Consider the following 12,895-nt stretch of genomic DNA (forward strand, 5'->3'; position numbering starts at 1 on the left):
CCTAAGTTCGCGCGGTTGCACGGCGGGCAGATGTTAAATCTGCATTCCGTCTTTTACATTTACTGTTCTTAGCAGCAAATACCTATCTTTATTGAAATAAACTAACAATGGAGCTTATTAAAAGTTGACAGCCTCTTTCATATGCTTGCCTCTTATGAGGACTATACCGGTTCCGTAAGTTGATCAAGTAAGGCACGTACCTGAAAAGCACATTGGCCACTTCACATACTTACACTATCGTTAGCTTTAATAAAGTGCACCATGAAGCTACTAGTTAAGGTTGGTTTCTGCATACAGGCCTTTGATGTATTCTTGCTATAAGTATGCTAGTGATAGTTTCCTCTCTCTCTCTCCATATATATATATATATATATATATATATATATATTATATATATATATATATATATATATGCAGTGGTCAGTGAGAAGGAAAGACAGGTGAGCTATAGCCAATCACAGCCAGCTAAACCGCCGTGGGGGTCAAGTAGTTAGAGCATCCACCTCCAATGAGGGTGGCGACGAGTGCCGACGGGCACCCGCCGGTTTGTTTTAACGCGATAGCGTTAAAGAGTTCGTTTCGCAAAAATTCGATGTCGGCGTCGTTGTCCGTGACCGAAAAATCGAGAAAGATGAAAATAAAACTAACAAAAAGAAAAACTTTGGTTCGAGTGAGAACCGAACCCAGGCTTTCTGCGTGCCAAGCAGGTGTTCTACCACAGAGCCCCGCCATTGCTCGAAAGAGCTTCGAAAAAAAAAAAAAAACACTATATAATTGTCATGTAGTGGAAGGAGTCTCCTCAACGCATGTAATATTGCCTGGCAGAAGCGTAGAATGGCGCCAGGCCCCACAACAGGTGAATAGAGCAACGAGTGGGTGTTTTAAAGGCCCACCCATTACAGAGCGCTCAGACATAATTGATCATCATCATCAGCAGCAAGAGCATCAACAAAGTGAGCAGCTGCGTAGGTTGGCGTATTGCCTTACGGACGCGTAGTGGGCCCTTCGCTGATTCACAAAAGGAATAACTATGGCGTAGTGGGCACTGCGGAACTGTACTTGCAGTAGGCATTCTGTAGGATAGTTTAAAATGGCCAATGTTACTCGCGCACACGTTTGTTTCCTTGCGGAATGGTTGAGGCATGCACCGAGAACCTAAGCAAGGCTAGTATTTGAGAAGGCGATGCGCAATGGGCCCGATTACGATATCGTGTTCTACTCTTGTAGGCGAAGCTCAAGCGTCCTCCAAGTTTTTTTTCTAATGGGGACAGAGGTAACCGGGCCTGGCGCTAGCTGTTGTGGCTGCTCATATCTCGAGAAGGTGGCCTCCCTTTCCCGCTCTCTGCTTTCGCTCCCCTAGCCCCAACGACTCTTGTCGGTTGCAGAAATAAGCGTCTTTCCTCTCCTAAAAGAAAAGCTAGCCAGCTACTCCGGCTTGCTATGACTGGTTCTGGGAAAGGGCTAATCGACTTACGTGCATTAAAAATAAAGAAAGCATACGAAAATGCTCGTACGGGTGGCGGATCGCCCTTCGTCTTTTCAAGCCGGTCGGCGACACGACGACACCGCATTTCGCTGCAGAGCATACTGTCTCGTTCGGAGCCATCTGCACGTGCTGAAGATAATCTGAGCCCGTGGCGAACTTGCTTCAACAAGTATTCATGGCACCATCAGAGCGCCGTCAGAGATGCTGCACACACTGTGGCATCAGAAACGCTCATGAATGTTTCGCCAGCGGAGCCAACATGTGCCAGCACACACGGTATTTCCAAGGTGGCGACGAGTGGGTCGAGTGCTGTTGCGCGAGTTTTAATTTATTTGCCATGGAAATGTGCAAATAAGAAATCTACATCACAAACATCTGGATGCCTTGCACCTCGCGTGTATGAGTCTATTTTGAAACTATGAAGAATACAAAGATGTACAAAAAAGCGATATTCATTTTCCGGTATTCACGATGGCAGTATACATCTTGTACTCAATTACATTTAGGCGTTTAATACAACCCCTTGGAATTTTGTTTGAACTTAACAAGAAAAGTATTATTTTTTTATAATTCAGCAGGTGTTACAACAAGCGTAACCAGTACTAGAGATCTGCCGCATGCTTTGGGTATATTTTACAAGTAATTTAAAGTTGCCAGCTTCGTTGCCTCGTGTTCGATACCAGCAAGATATGCGGTTGTTCCTGAGCTATTCAGTCAATATTATCATTTTAATAGTGCCTGTCAGGCACGATTCCTTCATTTTTTTTTTCGTACGCTTCAATTGTCCTTTATCTCATAAACACTACCCCTCAATTAAAAACTATAAACTGCATTCCGTACGCTTTCCTTGTCTTTATCATCTGCTGGCCTCATGTGGTTGTGCCTAACGAAGCACGGGCCTTCGATTGATTCCTCTTCCTTCATTCAGTGTTCTTTGAGAGTGTTTTATGAGTGGTGGAGCCCATAGCCAAGTTGCAAAGAGAAACGAAGCCGTTCGTTGCGAATGTACAGAGGGGTGGAAAGAAGCGCGAACGACGTGGCGCGCTGTTTTCATCGTGCTCTGACCTTGGTGGCAGTAAAAAGATGCTCGAGTGATCCTTGATTGTATCATGGATGGCTCTACTGGCTTTTTATTACCATCCAGACTGCGACGGCTTGCTTGAAAAGAAGTGCGAAAAGGCAGAACGCATAGATGCCGCACTGTGAGCATTTCTTTCCATCGTGATATTACACAAAAGTCCACGCCTCATTCTCATTGCCAATGCCATTCATACCTCATCTTGACTTCCTTGTCATTGCCTCCTTCGTCGTGGTCGCCACCGATAGATCAACCAACATTACGTGCCAACTCCCCCAATTCGCCTTCCGCCGTTCACCCCCTTCTCATGATGATCATTGTGATGATTATCGTCTACCCGCTCACTACACATAGCACTGTCAACGACTTATGCAGTTAGAACACCGTGGTTGCAAAACCCATGTCCCGGCAAGTTTAAAACGAGGGCGGTTTTTTCGTTTCGTTTCGCATTGGACACGTCGTAAATATTTCGGGCAGCGCCTGCAGCTGGACTGCTCAGACGAGTGACCCCGCATGCACGGGCGTTCGGCCGCGCGTGCGGCGGCGCGCTGTCGCGGTGTCGGCGCTTATACGCTCTTTGTCCCGGGTGTCGGCGCGGAAACGACGCGTCGCCGCATTTGACGCCCGTCGTCCGCGCGTGAAAAGCCCCGCCGGTCACATCTCGGAAGCGAGACCGGCCCGCTTTTTGGCTGGGAGCGCCCGTCTCGGCGACTGTGTCCGCACCACACAAACACACACGTACAGAAGCACGCGCTGGCGCGCAGGCTGGCACGCGCTCCCATCACAATGGCCCCGTGGCGCGCTGACCCTGGCAGCGTGCAAGGGCGGCCCTGCTAGCTCGGCCGGCCGAGCGTGATTTGGGCCCCCGCCGCGTGCGTGCCCCGGTCTGCGCCCGCGCAGCTCCGGTTTCTCGCCCTTTCGGTCTTCACGCTTGGCTGGTCCCCTCGCTGGCCCGCAGACCGGAGCGGGCTGTACTCTCTGTGCGTGCGTCTATGCACACTGTATGCGCTCGACGAGGCAGGCGGATGCTTTACAACTGAACGCGACCTGCCAGGTAGCCGGAGTATTATTTTTCCGGTTCACGGAGGAAGCCACCGAGCGCCGACAATTTATCCCAGTCTAGGGTTTCCTTACGACTCCCCACTGCACGTATATATATCTCAAACGCCGTTGTCGCCAAGCGGAGCGTTTCGTTTAGTGGGCCCCCCTCCAACTTTTGCCGCTGCAATGGATACATAAGTGTTATATGCAAAAGGAAATGTCAACGTTTGCTACGGTTTTAGATCACTTATGCACGTTCATACTTGCCGTAATTCATTCTCCCGCTGCCGCTCAAGCAACACGCACGGAACGAGATTGTTCAGCAGCGGGGCCCGCGTTGCGCACGTGTCTCAAGAATCGGCGATCCCACCAGTCTATATGATCCTAGCTGCCGCCTTGATCTCAGGATAGCCTCTGAGTTATGTGCGAGGTGCGTTTCGAACATCCGTTTTGTCGTGATAAGAGACGACACAGGCCCAAAGCATCACGTTCAGTCTTTTAAAAAATGAGATCCGCAGTGGCGGCTTGCACTGCTCAACACGGTGTCATGGCTGAAGGCGCGTAATAAAAGACATGCTCGTTTACTGAGATTTATGCGCACGTTATGCAAGCTACAGGATGATCGAAATTAATGCCGCGTCTCCTACTATGCGGCGTGCTTCATAATCGCGTCGGATTTTTGGACTCTCAACCCAGAATTATTATTAGACTTTATTTCAGTGAGAATCACACCGCTGGTAGAGAAAGAGAGAGATAGAAAGAGACGTCTGTTAGGGAAAAATGGAGAGGTTTTTTTTTTTTTCGGGGGGGGGGGGGGGGGAGGCGAGGCTATATATTTTGTCTCGGCGAAATTGTGCGCAAAACGATGCACGAGGACAAATTGAATTGTTTCTAACATTGCAGTCGCTTTCCTTGCGCCACATAATTGCGGTCCAGGCGCATAACTCCGAAATGTACCTAAAGTGCGGAGGAAGAAATATGGTTGTCTCTGAAAGAAATAGAAAAGAAACCAAAAAAAACAGGCTTCGTGAGTATTTTCCGTCTTATCCTTTCACTTTTGTTATCGAACGCTGAAAAACAGAGTTGTTGTATTACCGCTACGTTTAATGAACAGCCACACTTTCATTGCGTGTATAATATAAGTAAAATTTATAACAATTTATTTAGTCCGAATGAGATCAACTTGACCTTGTTCTAACTTTGAGAGAAGAGTGGTTTCTCTAACAATGTTTGTTATCTCAATTCTTGTCCATAGTTTCGATATGCTTACGCATCTCATGACCGCATTAGTTGTTGTCAGTGAGGTTTGGATTTAGTACACTTTTCGCCGAATTTTCGCAGCTGATTTACAGGAAAACTGGCAGCCGAATTTTCGCTTTTGATTTCTATGCTTCAATGAGTAGATAGGTATCTAATATTGAAGCAACTGGATCGCAAATACTCTAACGTGGTTTATCCTTAATGCTAGCGTCGTTAACTATATGAATTTGGGCATCACTTCATAACCCCCGGCCAGAATCATAAGAAATTGGCGCCCGACGAGGCAGAACGCAATAAGGACATGTGCGCCCAAGCTTCGGTGACGCTGAGATGACTTTTGAATACAGATAGAAAATTGGGCGAGTTGGATTACGTCCAGCGCAAAAGGACAGCATTGGACTGGTCGGAAGAACTACGTGTGGAAAGTGTCTGACCTTCACGTGGGATGGCAAAGTGTCGCCACTGAAGATAATCTTCACGCAACGCGACTTACCCAAACGTGATACTTTGACGATGTTGGTGTGGTCACTCGATGTCTTGATCAGCATCGGAAGTGTCAGAAAATAGGTCATGGGAGCGGAGTTTTACAGCGAAAGCTGTTATGAGATCATTTTTCCGGCCGTTTTTGGCGCCGTAGTTGTCCGCCGCCGCCGCCGCCGCCGCCGGTGTCCGTAACCAGTATCGCTCGAAATAAGAAAAAAAAAACTAAATAAGAAAAAAATTCCAGGATGGAACGAGGTTCGAACCTGGGCCCTCTGCGTGGGAGCCCAGTATTCAACCTCTGAGCCATGCCGGTGCTTGAAACTGCTTTGCAAAAAGGTCCTATACAGGCTTCATGTCGGGAAGGAACCACATTAGCATATGCAATATAGCGTGGTAGAAGATTAAAATAAGCACCAAGCATCGCACAACGCGAATTCTGTAACCAGGCGTCAAACAATTGCGAATTGCGCAACGAGTAGGTTGTTGAATGCTTCCAACCCATTACAAAGGGCTCTGCCATTATTCTTCATCGTCATCAGGCGTAGAATCAACAAAGTGCGCATAATCACTTACATGCGTTTAGCTGGTACCAACGCTCTCTGTAGAATGACGAAAAATGGCACAGTGCCTGCTGCCCTACTTCTAAAAAATTACAATTATTTATAGCGTAGTGGGTTCCTCGCAAGTGCACTTGTATTGGTTGCCAAGGAAGCCCATAAGCGCATGATCCACTTCCTCGGGGTCTCAGTAAGATTACAATGATTTATAGCGTAGTGGGTTCCTCGCAAGTGCACTTGTATTGGTTGTCAAGGAAGCCCATAAGGGCATGATCCATTACCTCGGGGTCTCAATAAAGTTCTTCGCGCCCCCCCCCCCCCCCCCGTCTCTCTTCCACGTCAACGTATACAGCATGACGGGAGAGGGAAATAGCGACCGGGCGTCACCCAATGCAAATTACATAACTGGTGGGCCGTTTAAAGATGCCAACCCATTACAAAGGGCTGAGCCATAATTCTTCATCGTCATCAGTCGTCACGTCAACAAAGTGCACGTAATGCCTTACAGACGTGTAGCTGGTGCCTCGCTTCTCAATAGAATGACGAATAATGGCTTAGTGGGTGCTTCCCAACTTCACAAAAATTTTGATTTGTGGCGTAGTGGGTACCTTTCTAGTGTACTTGTATTGTAGCCCCAAGAGAGCTTAACGGGCTCTAGAAACGCCGCTCTTCCAGCTTTCGCTGTGACTGTGCTGCGGTTTCAGCGCAGGCCTGGCGTTTTTTTTTCATGAACGTGGTATGTTGACCCCGACGTGCAGAGCCCCACAATGCAGAATTCTGCAAGCAATTACCCTGAAATGTCTCAACTGTCACGGATCGCATGTTTCATCAAGAGACTGTCCGTTAATGAAAAAAGAATAGAGCGTATTGAAACAAATGGCAAGGGATGGCTCAACACAAAAAGAAGAGGCTGATATTGTCAGAAAGCGACAACGACGTTCCCGTCGCCAACGGGGACGCTGCCCAATCTGGACAGCTGCTGCTCAATCTGGACCGTCACCGCGATGTCATACTCCAGGGGATCACCGGACTTCTCTTTGCCCACAACTACCACCACTGCCGCCAGCACGTTACATTCGGAGAGCCGAGAAAATGCAGAAGTGGTGAAAGCCGCGGCGGATGCCGCGTGGCCGTCATTACCACCACTGCGCGTTCATAGAAAGATAGCACAACATTCCGCTAATGATCTCCGCGACGAAGACCTTCGTGTCATCACTGTGTTGAGGTCGGTGATGAAGCACAGTGCGCACACTCCTAAGCGGAATGGCAACCCCATCAGCTCGAAGCGCACTCCACGTTCTGGATACTTTGGAGCCAGTCTTTGCAAGCCTTGATTAACATCATGGATTGCAGTCTAATATAGTCGACGTCCAACCGTACTCTGTGTCAGTTCGCAGTTTAAGAACCTCTGGGTATGCGCGAAGGCCGCTGCTATGCGAGCGCATTAGTCGTCCTCTCTTTTATTTGTCTGTCATTTTCCTTCCCTTTCCCCTGCCCCCGTGTAGGGTAGCAAACCGGGTACAGCCTGGTTAACCTCCCTACCTTTCCTTTGCCTCTCTCTCTCTCACTCTCCGCACACAGCCATAGCTGTTCCACCCAGAGAGAATATGCATAGATGCCCTGTCATGTTACGTTTGCTTACTTCCATGACGTCAAGCGCCTTTCCCATACAGGCAGGTGATTTTCCCATACAGACACCTGTTAGTGTCGCTGGTTTTCGCACGAAAGCTTGAATTTCCTGCCAAACTTCAGCAAGGATTCCGACATCACTGCAGGCAAACGTAATATTTTAGGTACTGGCGACAAAATTTTAATTGTTAGCATGCATAGTATTTAAATTAGGAACCACAAAGTCGTTCACGTGTGAACGGAAACCACCTAGCACGACTCTCTTGCACAGATTATTGGAAGGTGCACCGCAGTTCTAGGCGTGGAGCTTGTATTTATTCTTAGGTATAACCGACTGTACGTGGTGTTGCGGGCACTCCGGAAACTTGTCTGTCCATGAAGTCTACAGTACTCGCAGAACAGGCGAAACGTCACAGGCAGTCACCACTAAACGCGTCGTATTGCCGTAGATGACGCCAACCCCCATAGACACTCGTGCTTACTTTAAAATCATGTTATATTATGTTCGCGGCTGTAGGTTCTCCGCCAATACTCGGTCAGAGGCACCTATGCATGCAAGTGAATCGAACAACGAAAACATTTGGAGATAAGAATTCTGGTGTCAATGGTCCTTTAAATCGACCTTCGTCCGGATATGCATGACAAACGTCATGTTGGATGGTTTAGAGAACAAGGGGTTAGTGACTAGCTGAAACTGTGACCCACACAGAAATCCTAGTGAACAAGCGTGTTTTTTTTTTCGTTTTATTTTTTCCCGACCGCCTCGGTAGGTTGCCGGCCCCCTGGTTCAGCCATCAAACGCGCCGTCCTGTGGTCGTTCTGTAGCTTCAATGACGTGTCATTAAAAGAAAGCTTATAAAACAACACGAAATGTTACAGCGCACATAGACGGGACGAAGGAAGAAGACAAAAGAGATAGCGTGCGTTGTTTCTTCGTCCCCGTCTATGTGCGCTGTAACCTTTCATGATGCTGTACCAACTAGCCCACCAAGCCATCCTTATCAAGCAACACTTCCCTGAAGACTATAAATGGTTCATATTGAAATAGTGACGTGCTTCGCAAGCACAAAACAAGGAAAGGGATAGCGCTCTGTCCTGTCTAGCTTTCTTTCTTTTGCGTTTGCGCAGCGCTTCGCTATATTTCAAAGAAAAATCGTAGTTGTCCTTGTTCATCAGCAAGTGATCAGCAGTAGAACAACAAGCAATATCACTGGAAGCAACATTTTTCAAACTAGGAAACTTTTATTTGTCTTCGTGAAGCATTTCGGTCGAAATTAAAATGTGCTCATTTAATTTATTTCACTCCGTTTTGTTTTATTGCCAAATAGTTACGGGATACCAGTGCCGAGAAACGGAAATTGTCATTTTGTTCTTTTGTTCTTCCTTCCCTTCATTCTTTCTTTTTTTTTTTCCCAAGGCGGCTGTGCGCTTGGTGTTGAGGGTAATGACGAGCTATATGCCTTAGCAACTTGCTCAGTACACGCGGTCGTTGGTTCGATTACATGCCGCGGTGGTCGCACTTATCGTGCTAGGAAAAAAAAGTCCTTTACACGGGCCTATGTGCGCACTTTACGGACAGTAAGTTGGTTTAAGTTATTCCGGCGCCCCTATTGTGGCGTACGCAGTTGTGACGTTGAGACTGCAAGGACCATCAATTATGCCAGTGCCTTACGAAGCGTATACTGCCGACTCTGAGGGAAGAGAATCGGATTACGGTGACAAACTGCTGCGATGCGTTAGCAGTACGTGCGCAAACGAGTGGTCTTTACCTACGGGTCGTCTCTTCACCGCACCGAGTGCACGTTTAGGTGGTAAATGGGGGAGGAACACATTACGGGGCTTTGTTAAAACAGCGGCCGGTGCACGCACGCGCAATTTGGTATAGGCCCGGCATACGTGACTCGAGTGTCGCGCATTCGACGACCGGCCTCGACCCTTACGGACAACGCACGAGCACCGTTCGATAGAGCTTCCGCGCTAGGCTGGCGTCTAATTAAGCTGCTGTGGCGCTACGATACCGAAATAGAAGGACAGCGATCGATAGCCGCCGGTGCTGCTTTTACAAGCTGGTGGTTGTGATGGAGAGCATCGCTCGTTGTTTCAATGTCATGTCGGGTTAGAAGCTAGCACATACATATAGGACACGGCACCTGCATTGAATAATGCAGCTGCTCTTCCTGGTGTGTCATAGTTTTTCGTATGATGAAAAAAAGAAGTGCACTGTTTGCTTGTATGTATCAGCAATTTGAAAACGCAAAAAAAGAGCCTGCGTTGCAGGCACTGTCTGGCCTCTAGGAGAAAATATAAAAATACGGGCTGTCATGGTCCCGTTGAAATAACCTACGAGAGACAGCTCAACCACGCTCGCGACGTTGATTCGAAGCGAAGCGTCGGTGCGTTACCGTGAGCCGATAACCTTGGCGCGTTTAACGTTGTAAGCACTACCCACTACACGAAAAAAAAAAAGGTTACAAAAAACATTAAATATAGAAAAGAAGACTATATTTCGCCACAGTGGTGATGAGATTTTTTGTTGTTGTTGAGCGCGTTGCTACAGGCAGAAGATAGCGTTCGGGACGCAACTTGATGTTGCGCCAGTTAGCAGGCACTATTGTTTTAAATGGAATTACAGACACAAATCTCTCACGTCATCTGCAGGGGCGGATCCCGAAATTTTTCTCGGGGTGGGTGTGTTCAGTGACCGTTTATGTATGTTCGTGCTTGTATATATACACATGCAAAATTGAAAATTGTCGGGGGAGGGGAAAGTTTAACCTCCACGCCTCCCCCCCCCCCCTCTCCGCGGCACGTCAGGGGTCACCTACTTACACATGCCTCGGTTTTAAAGCCCGAACATGGCAAGTAAATTTCATTCCAGTCAAATGTGTACTCCATTAATAATAATAATAATATCTGGGGTCTAACGTCCCCAAACCACGATATGATTATGAGAGACGCCGTAGTGGAGGGCTCCGGAAATTTCGACCACCTGGGGTTCTTTAACGTGCACCTAAATCTAAGTATACGAGCCTCAAACATTTTCACCTCCACCGAAAATGCTTCGGTTATACTCCATTCCAGCCAAATGCTTGTTCGTTGAGTGTGGCTATGAAAAAAAATAATGAAAACGTTAAGGCAGCTTCCTACTAGTGGTGCCGAGCCTGAAGGAATAGCGGAGCTCGGGGCGGGCTTCCTTGTTTCTTTTATTTTAAATGCGAAGCATTTCTTAGCGAACTTCTGCGACTTTGAGCGTATCTATCTATCTATCTATCTATCTATCTATCTATCTAGCCGCCTACGACTTTGTGCTCTCCTGGTCGCTTGGTTCATCGAATGTGCACCAAAATTGGTATGGCGTAACATGACTGTATGACGAACACAAATGACAAGTCATAACATGAAAATCATGACACGCATGTCATGTACAGCATGATTTACATGCTACGCTCATGGTGCGCTGGCGGCAGTTTCGCTAGCTTGATATACACCAAAATTGGTATCTTGTGACGTGACTGTGTAATGAACATAAATAACACGAGTTAACAAGAAAATCATGACACGCATGTCATGCACAGCATGACTTACGTGCCACGCTCATGGTGCGCTGGCGGCCGTTTCGCTAGCTTGATCTAACCCGAAATTGGTATTGTGCGACGTGACTGTATGACGAACATAAAAACTCGAGTTAACATGAAAATCATGACACGCATGTCATGCACAGCATGACTTACGTGCCACGCTCATGGAGCGCTGGCGGCAGTTTCGCTAGCTTGATATACACCAAAATTGGTATCTTGTGACGTGACTGCGTAATGAACATAAATAAGACGAGTTAACATGAAAATCATGACACGCATGTCATGTACAGCATGACTTACGTGCCACGCTCATGGAGCGCTGGCGGCAGTTTCGCTAGCTTGATCTACCACGAAATTGGTATTGCGCGACGTGACTGTGTGACGAACATAAAAGCACGAGTTAACATGACAATCATGACACGCATGTCATGTAGAGCATGACTTACGTGCCACGCTCATGGGGCGCTGGCGGCGGTTTCGCTAGATTTATATACACCAAAATTGGTATCTTGTGACGTGACTGTGTAACGAACATAAAAACACGAGTTAACATGACAATCATGACACGCATGTCATGTACAGCATGACTTACGTGCCACGCTCATTGGGTGCTGGCGGCGGTTTCGCTAGATTTATATACACCAATATTGGTATCTTGCGACGTGACTGTGTAACGAACACAAATAACACGAGTTAACATGAAAATCATGACACGCATGTCATGTACAGCATGACTTACGTGCCACGCTCATGGAGCGCTGGCGGCCGTTTCGCTAGCTTGATCTACCACGAAATTGGTATTGCGCGACGTGACTGTGTAACGAACACAAATAACACGAGTTAACATGAAAATCATGACTCGCATGACATGCACAGCATGACTTACGTGCCACGCTCATGGGGCGCTGGCGGCGGCTTCGCTAGCTTGATCTACCCCGAAATTGGTATTGCGCGACGTGACTGTGTAACGAACATAAATAACACGAGTTAACATAAAAATCATGACACGCATGTCATGTACAGCATGACTTACGTGCCACGCTCATGGAGCGCTGGCGGCCATTTCGCTAGCTTGCTCTACCCCGAAATTGGTATTGCGCGACGTGACTGTGTGGCGAACATAAAAACACGAGTTAACATGAAAATCATGACACGCATGTCACGTACAGCATGACTTACGTGCCACGCTCATGGGGCGCTGGAGGCCGTTTCGCTAGCTTGATCTACCCGGGAATTGGTTTTGCGCGTCGTGACTGTGTGACGAACATAAAAACACGAGTTAACATAAAAATCATGACACGCATGTCATGTACAGCATGACTTACGTGCCACGCTCATGGAGCGCTGGCGGCCATTTCGCTAGCTTGCTCTACCCCGAAATTGGTATTGCGCGACGTGACTGTGTGGCGAACATAAAAACACGAGTTAACATGAAAATCATGACACGCATGTCACGTACAGCATGACTTACGTGCCACGCTCATGGGGCGCTGGAGGCCGTTTCGCTAGCTTGATCTACCCGGGAATTGGTTTTGCGCGTCGTGACTGTGTGACGAACATAAATACACGAGTTAACATAAAAATCATGACACGCATGTCATGTACAGCATGACTTACGTGCCACGCTCATGGAGCGCTGGCGGCCATTTCGCTAGCTTGCTCTACCCCGAAATTGGTATTGCGCGACGTGACTGTGTGGCGAACATAAAAACACGAGTTAACATGAAAATCATGACACGCATGTCACGTACAGCATGACTTACGTGCCACGCTCATGGGGCGC

The 12,895-nt window shown here is 47.6% G+C and overlaps 1 protein-coding gene across 1 annotated transcript in view; it reads left to right on the top strand.

The window, feature by feature from the left end:
- LOC119392996 (whirlin) overlaps positions 1–12,895 on the top strand; it is a 328,938-nt gene that overhangs the window by 262,945 nt on the left and 53,098 nt on the right. The gene's annotated exons all lie outside the window — the stretch shown is intronic.

Source organism: Rhipicephalus sanguineus, chromosome 1 (assembly GCF_013339695.2).
Source record: "Rhipicephalus sanguineus isolate Rsan-2018 chromosome 1, BIME_Rsan_1.4, whole genome shotgun sequence".
NCBI classification, from domain to species: Eukaryota; Metazoa; Arthropoda; class Arachnida; order Ixodida; family Ixodidae; genus Rhipicephalus; species Rhipicephalus sanguineus.